Source organism: Impatiens glandulifera, chromosome 1 (genome assembly GCF_907164915.1).
Source record: "Impatiens glandulifera chromosome 1, dImpGla2.1, whole genome shotgun sequence".
NCBI lineage: Eukaryota > Viridiplantae > Streptophyta > Magnoliopsida > Ericales > Balsaminaceae > Impatiens > Impatiens glandulifera.
In genome coordinates this window covers 17,113,132-17,122,003 of record NC_061862.1, presented here as the reverse complement: position 1 = coordinate 17,122,003, position 8,872 = coordinate 17,113,132, and the positions used below count along the sequence as shown (strand labels likewise).

General features: G+C 21.3%; 1 pseudogene; it reads right to left on the bottom strand.

The window, feature by feature from the left end:
- Window positions 1-277: 277 nt before the first annotated feature.
- Window positions 278-819, bottom strand: LOC124922589 (annotated as a pseudogene).
- Between the last annotated feature and the right edge of the window lie 8,053 nt (window positions 820-8,872).

Genomic DNA, 8,872 nt, shown 5'->3' with positions numbered 1-8,872 from the left:
TTTGAGGAATCACTACAGTTAAAAAGATAAAAAAAAAAAAAAAAATCTACCATATAATGTGAATACATTCAATAAATCAAACAAATATATTTACATATTGGTTCTCTGCTAAGAACTTTGTATACAACAACAAGTACTTACCGTATACTCGATTATAACAAAAATTGCAATTTCTAGGTCTAATCATCCAAGCCATTGCTCTAATACTATAAACTTTATCTCTTGTCTCTCTTTACCCCTCTAACATACCCTTCTCTCGCAATCACAAGAATCATCATTAATCCATGTTTGGGAATTCCATTATCCTTCTCATTGTACCTTTCAGATTTGAAGCTTTCCTTTCCATCTTTTGCGTCCTTGTTATTTCTGTAAGTAAAATAGAAGTCATGTGAGGAGGAAGTTCTTCCTTTTCTAAATTCATTTCGTCAATTAGAATCACATTCTCTCCCTCGAATAATATATAGACCTAGAGGAATGCCACAATAAATATCACCAACTATAACTCGTTCATAAGCACCTTCTATCACCACATTTGTAAATTGGTCAAAGGAACGAAGTATGCCCATAAGCTTTCTTCCATCTCGCAGCAATACAATCAACTTCTTATCAAGATAGCTTGCGAGATGTTGACAAGTAAATATTTTTTTGTCCTGCCCAATACATTTTAGCAATGTCTTATAGCAACAATGGCGATGGAGATAAATTCGTATTTGATCGAGGATGACTTTTGAGGTAATTTTGTACTGGAGCGACGATTGATTTGAAGGTAGATTCGTGCTCGATCGAAAGAAGATGGATCTTAAGACTCCTACGAGATCTTTAACGAAAGATGATGAGACTGAGAACTGGAGCGAATGAGAGAGATGACTATGTATTTTTCTTCTTTAAATCTGTAGAGAGAAAAAGAAAGAGAGAGAATGATGATTGTAAACGAAGGTTTTAATTAGCGGTCGTTATGTTGTAATGAAAAATATGACAGAAGGGCCTTTGGTGACCATTTTTTATAGTTAGAGGGTTATTGGTGATCTTTCAAAAAATTTAAAAAATAATTTATTTTAATAATAATTCAAAAATTAAAAATAAGTGTTCAAAATAATTTGAGGACCATCTCAATAATTTATCCTTTATAAAATTGTAATCTTGCTTGTTAATGTTATGCAGCTGTTTTTATAATTTGTCCATGAAAAAATAAATGACTTTTAGGAGAGAAGGTGTCAGACTCAGAACAACATGACCTTTAGGTCTTGTTTGTTATTGAGAAAATTCCAACCAGAATTTAAAGCAAGTCATGATTTTATTATTTTTTTTTTTTTATTTTTTAGAGAAAGACAAACATAATTCTTGAAGGTTGTTTGATCTTAGTTTTTCAGTATTTTTTCTGAAAAAAATGTTTAATAAAAAATATAATTTATTCGAGTTTTTAGTTAGTTTAATTATTAAAATAATTTTTTATTTAACTTTGAATAAAAATAAATTAAAATTAAAATTATTTTAATTGATAAAATATGTGATTTGATAAATAAAATAACAGTATATTTGATTAAGATAATTTATAAAAAAATTGTAAAAATTAAAAAAATACAAATTAAGTAATGATGTCCACTGTAACTTAAAATGTTCTAAAGAATTGTGACACTTAAATTACTTTACTAGGTTATAAAAATTTAAATAATTTAAAATGAAATTGTTTGAATTTATAAGATTCTTACAAAAATTTGATCCAAACAAGACCTAAAGAAAAGGCTTTCACGTGAATGTGGAAAATGACATCATTTCCCTTTCTTTCTAAACTGGACTATTTGGACAACAACCCTTTTCAATAATTTGTTTTAATCAATTTCTTTAAAAGTTATTGATATAGTATGAGAAATGAGAGTAGCTAATAGCACAATTAAACAAAGCACAAAATTATAAAAAATTAAAAATTATAATTCATGAAATTTGGTAATATCAGGGTTAGTTCCTAAAATGACTTTAATTAAATTTATTTTTATAAAATAATTTAATTTATTGTTAAAATTCAAATTCAGTTATTTTATTTTTTAATTTTAACTCTTATAACTTATTATTAAATATATCCTAAATTAATAATTTATATATATATATATATATAAATTATAAATTTTATAAATTTGATTATTTATATTTTAATATATTTTTTAAATTATTATTTTTATAAATTTAATTATATATATTTAAATATTAATATATATATTTATAAATTTAATTATTTATATTACATTTAAATTATTTTTTAATATAATAATAAATATTCACTTTATCATCTTCATCAATAATTAAATATTAACAATAATATTGATAACCCTTCCCAATAGTAAACAATTAAAAAAATAAAATAAAAAAAAGAGAGAAAAGCAAAATTAACCAAAGCTCAAAGATGAATAAAATTAACTATTCAAATTCTAAAATCAAATAACAATTGAACAAATAAAATAATATAAAATTGAGGATAGTTACTATGGCACATGTTCGTGCCTAATTCTATTTTTAGCTCCATAGTCGATTTTCGTGTGTCCTAATAGTTTTTCTCACATACAAACGAAGTCACAGAAATGAAGAAACCTAAAGGAAAATCAAAAGAAATCAGAGAGGATAAATTGGAATTGTAATCAAATTACAAAAAAAAATAAAAATAAGAGACATTTCTATGTCTATTTTATAAGTAAATTAGATAAAATTATATTTTTTTCCCTCTAAATAATGTTTGAAATCTTATCAAACACTGATAAAGTTTTGTGAAAATCTATCTCAACCATCGTTGTGGCAACATTCATTTCACAACATTACTTGTCATACTAGTGTTCATCTAACAATCAAACACTGTACTTCATAATCAACCTCTTCAAAAATAATATATTCTTAAAATAAAATAAAAAATTAAATACTCTGATATTATTTGTTTAAAATATATATTGATTTGAAATTAATCAAGATTGAGAATATATGTGACTATAAAAAAAATATAAGCACGTAAATAATATATGTTTTACGTAAAAATCTAAAACGGAAAAAATCACGGATAAAGATTAAATTTTCCAAGAATAGATTACAATTTAAAAGAATTGAATCAAAATTTGCGGTCAGAAAACTTTCTATTGTGAACTGCTTTTTCGCTCAGTAATTTATACTTTTTATGAGCATGAGACTGGTTCTGTGTATATTTTGTGAATAAAATTTGAATTTATGTCCACTTCTTCTTTGTTTGGTTTAAATTATTTGAACTCTATTGTGCATTTTCGTATAATAATAAAAATTATTAATTAATTTATTAAAATATTATTGAATAATAATACTTTTTTATTATTAAAAATATATTTTTTTAAATCAATAAAGTTTTAAATAAAACATCAAACAAACTAGGACTGGTTAGGATTAAGTTTACTTAAGAAAAAAAATAATGATTAGTAATAATTTTAAGAGTAATAATTTTAAGAAACGATTGTTTTTTAGTAAAATTATTTAAAATATATTAATATATATAAATAAATAAAAATTTAAAATATAATATATTCTGGTATTTAATTAATAAATTAAATGACGTGAAAATAAAATAATATTGGAGTGGTTTGAATTCTTTAAATAATTCTAACTAAACAAAACATTATTTTATTGAAATAACCAAAATTCAAAAAATATTATTTCACTCTACTTTCTTTTATCATATCACTCAATTAATTTATAAAATACTAAGATATCTTTTATTTTAAATTATTAATTATTATTTATCCTTATATATTAATTTTTTATAAAAAAAATATCTCCACTTTCATAAAATCACAATTCATTGTTATTTTTTAAATAATTCTAAGATTTTTTCAATCTTTATCCAAAAAAAGGCCCAAAACGCAAATGTGGTGGGTCCGTGTGTTACAACTACAAGAATTGTAGAATGGTTTGGATAAAAAATAAGGTCTAATTTGGATAGAGGTTATTTAAAAAATCTAAAAGAAAAATAATAGTTAATAATTTTGATGATGTAATAATTATTTTTTTATAAAACATTTAAAAGAATATTGATATATATAATAAAATAAAAAATAATAAAATAAAATAAATAATATTTTAATATTTTAGTTTATAATTTGAGTGATGAGATAAATAAAAATGAAACGAAATGATATTTAATTTTGTTTATGTTATTTAAAAATTCAGACCAAACAAGACCTACCTGAAAGACAATAGCATGTTGGGATTGGGGTTATTTGAAAAAATTTAAAAGGAGAAAAATAATAATGATTATTTATAATTTTAAAAAAATTATGATTATTTTTGATAAAAATATTTAAATGATGTTGATATATAAATAAATTAAAAAATAATAAGTTAAAATAAATAATATTTTAATTAATAAATTAAATAATTTGATAATAAAAAAATAAGAAAATAAATTAATATTTAATTTTGATTAAGTTAAAATAATTCAAACAGAATCAAAAATCAATGTCGAACAAAGAAATTGTATTTTTATTTATTTTATAATAAATATTACAACATTTAAGGGGAATTTAAGAAAAATCAATTAAATAAATTTATATTTAAATTTAACTTATTTTTACATACTTTTGTTTGTCTTAATTTGATAGCTTGATTCAACTTATATGGTTAGTTTATTTATTTTTTATATTTGAATAATATTTAATAATTAATATAATATAATATATATTTTTAATATTAATCACTTTAATTCTTAAAATGTTTTTTTTATTATAAATTATTAATAATATAAAACTCACTATTTAATATATATTTATAAACTTAATACTTATATTTAAAATAATTTAAATATTTTATTAACTTAATTTTAAATATTAATAAATTACTTAAATTAATATAATTTATTTTAAAATAAATTATATGAATATATCAGTTACTGTAAACTTTTTATATTTTTGCAATTATATTATTTTTTATTGTATAATTCTCATATATTATTTAATTTATTTCTTATAAATAATTTAAAATTTAATATATTAATATTTTTAACTATAAAACTAAGAAAATATAGAATATTATTATTTTATTTATTCTTGATAATAATTGAAAGTCTTTAAACTAATTTATATATTTTTTTATTTTGTGTTATTATTTTTAATCTTATAATTAATTATTAAAAAATAATATAATATTATATTATTTTAAATAACATATAAATAAAGTGAAGGGTATGTTTAAATTTATGTCTTTAAATAAATATTTAAAATATATATATATTTATATATATATATATATATATTACTATATAATAATTAAATAAAATTATATAAATAGAAAAAATAACAAAATGTGGAAAATATGAGAAAAAAATGAATAAAAAATATTAGAAGGAGTGATGAGAGAAAAAGAAGAAGTTAAGATTATAAGTTTAAGGATTGAGATTATAACCCTTTTGACCATATCCTCGAATTGTTCGTGTGTCAACCAGGCTGCCAAGAATCGAAACGGTTTATGCTCCTGACCTGTCCTAGTCTGCACAAGACCTTTAAGAATGATGGGTCGATGGTCAGAGTATAACTTGGGTAAGTGAAGACCTGAGAATCTTGCCATTTCTCGAGCCATGCCGCATTACAAAAAACACGAGAGAAAATTGAATTTACTAAAATGTGTTTATTTATAACTCATTAGTTAAAATTATTGTAGTAAATTATTACGTAAATAATTCAAAATCATATGCTAAATCAAACACAGCTTTAAATTAAATAATTATTGAATATTAATAAAATCAGTATTAAAATATTTAAAAGGAAAATATATAAAATTGTAATGTTGCTTGTTAATGCTATGCAGCTGTCTTTATAATTTGTGCATGGAAAAATAAATGACTTTTAGCGAAGAGAAGGTGTTAGACTCATAACAATATGTCCTCGTATTGAGGTCTTGTTTGTTTTTTTAGAAAAATTCCAACACAGAATTTAATGCAAGTCATGATTTTTAAAATTTGTTTTTTTAGAGAAAGACAAACATAATTCTTGGAGTGGTTTGATCTTAGTTTTTTATTAATTTTCTTTTCAGAAAATTTTTGTTAAAAAAATAAGTTATTTGAGTTTTTAGTTTTTTAAATTATTAAAATATTTTTATTTAAATTTTAATAAAAATAAATTTAAAATATTTTAGTTATTGAAATATGTGATTTAATAAATATAATAAAATGATTTGATGGGGATAATTTATAATTTTTTAAAAAAAAAATAAAAATAAAGTGGCCTCCACTTAAGCTTACACCTTCATAAATGAGAATTGTGTCACTTAAACTACTTATTGTAATATAAAAATTTAAATAATAAAAAATGAAGTTGTTTGAATATATAAGATTCTTATGAAAATTTAATCCAAATAAATGAAAATTTGATCTAAATAAATGAAAATTTGATCCAAACAAGGCAAATAAAGAAAAGACTTTCACGTGAATGTGGAAAATGACACCACATCCTAAACCGGACAATTTGGACAACCGAGCATATTATCTCAATTTGGACAATAATTTTGTTTTAATCAATTTCTTTTAAAAAGTATTAGTATAGTATGAGAAATGAAAGTAGCTAATAGCACAATTAAACTAAGCACAAAATTATAAAAAAAAAAACAAAAAATAAATGAAATTTTGGAAATTAAACTCCCGGTGTGTTAAGAAAATGTGTTTTTTAAGAATATTTTTGGGATTTTGTTTAAAAAATATTGTTTATTAAAAAAGTGGTTATTTGGATTTGTAATTTGTTAAATTATTATAATATTTTTGTATTTTTTTTAAAGATAAAATTAAGAATATATAAGTATTTTAGTTGATAAAATAATTAATTTGAGTTAATTAAAACGATAGTGATGTAATAGCGAAAGAATTTGAAAAAACTAGATAGAATAAAAAAAGAATCTAAAAAAACTCCTGATCATATTATCTTATTTCTTTTTAAACTAGAGTGTTTTATTCAAAATAAATTAATATTATTATACCTTCGTAATCATGACCTTAATTTTAATTTAAAATGCCTATAGTAGGAAAAGAAGTTGAATTTAAAAAACAAAAAAGAATATTATTAGGTGTTATTAATATATTTGTGGCTTTATATAGTTGATTTACTAAGAGAAGAAATACTTTTTAATATATTTGGATTAAAATTAATCTATTAGAATAACTGAAATGTATAGACTTGTTTAAATTTTCATTAAAAAAATACTATAAATAAAAGTAAAAATTATAACTATAAAGAGTGTGATAGTTTTATATAAAAATAAAAATAAAATGAAAGTAAAAGAACTAAATACTTATTTCATTTTAGAAAACAAAATAATAAAGTATAAGATATGAATTTATTTATGGACTCATGCAAATTACTTGCAAATTGTACAAGATGAATGCTCGTTTATAAGCTTACATGGAAAATGTAAAATATTAATTTTCTCTATTTAAAAAAAAAACTAAATCATAATAAAATATTATTTAAATCTTTATCTCATCAACCATAATAAATAATTAATTTAAATATTAAAATATTCTTTAAATTTATTTTATCATTATATTAATAATTTTAAGTTCTTTTATATAAAAAAATATCAAATATAGCATGATATGATATGATGATATATTGAAAAGTTTTAAAGACCTAATAAACTTATACAATCACATGACTTATTTTGATGTTATAAATATATATAATATAACCCATTAATATTTAATCCAGCAAGAATATAAACAAAATATTATTTATGTATAAATAACTTATAAAAAAATAATATTATTTAAATTTATTTAATTTTAAATTAATTTTACTTTTTATAAAAAGTAATTTTAATTAAAATTTAATGTTAATAATATATTTTAAATATATCAAAGATCTAAATTATAAAAATTTATTTAGATGAGTTTGAAATTTAATTTTGCTGATTTGACAAACAATTAAAAAAAAGATAAAATGTATAAATGTTTCAAACATTAAAATTTTAAATCGAATTATCAATCAAATTATATAATCTTATATTTTGGTATATAATCTTATATTTTGGTATAATATTATTTATTGGTATTTTCCTAATTAAATAAATAACCAATTTATTTGTGTTTTTTTTTATATATAATGATTCTGAGTATTTAATAATAGAAATTGGATGAAATGGCTCTACTAAAGGGTCTAAATACAAAAATGGACCCCGCTTGATATAGTTTGCAAAAAGACCATTTTGTCCTACGAAAAGTCTGTATCGTCCCTTGCGCGATCAAATTTTCGCTCGAAGACGAGAAATGCCATTCACGCGTTTTCATCTAAAACACGTGAATTCATAAACGCGTTTTAGATGAAACGCGTGAGTGACATTTCCTGTAAATGAAAAGTTGAGAAATGCCACTCACGCGTTTCATCTAAAACGTGTTTATGAACTCACGCGTTTCATCTAAAACGCGTTTATGAACTCACGCGTTTTAGATGAAAATGCGTGAGTGACATTTCTCGTCTTTCATTGTATATATAATTTTTTTGCCCTAATTAAAAAAAACCCATTCACAAATATCGACTCTCTCACTTTCCACTCCGACTTCCAACTTTGTCTTTATAACTGTCGACTTTCCATTCCAACCTCGTTCAACATCATCGATCAACCTTGTTCAACATCATCGTTCGTCGTCCGTCTGTCTCTTCGATCATATGTTCAAGTGAGTTTAGGGTTTAGGGTTTATGTTTAGGTTTAAGTTTAATCTGTAATGTTCTCTTCGATCATATATTCTGCCGTTTATATTGATGAATATTGATGTATCCTTAGCTTTTAGGGTTCATGCATCTTTTATTCGTTTATGTGTGTATATGATGTTGTTTATTTAGTGTTCTTAACTCACGCGTATTTTATCAATGTTCTTATTCTGCATGCA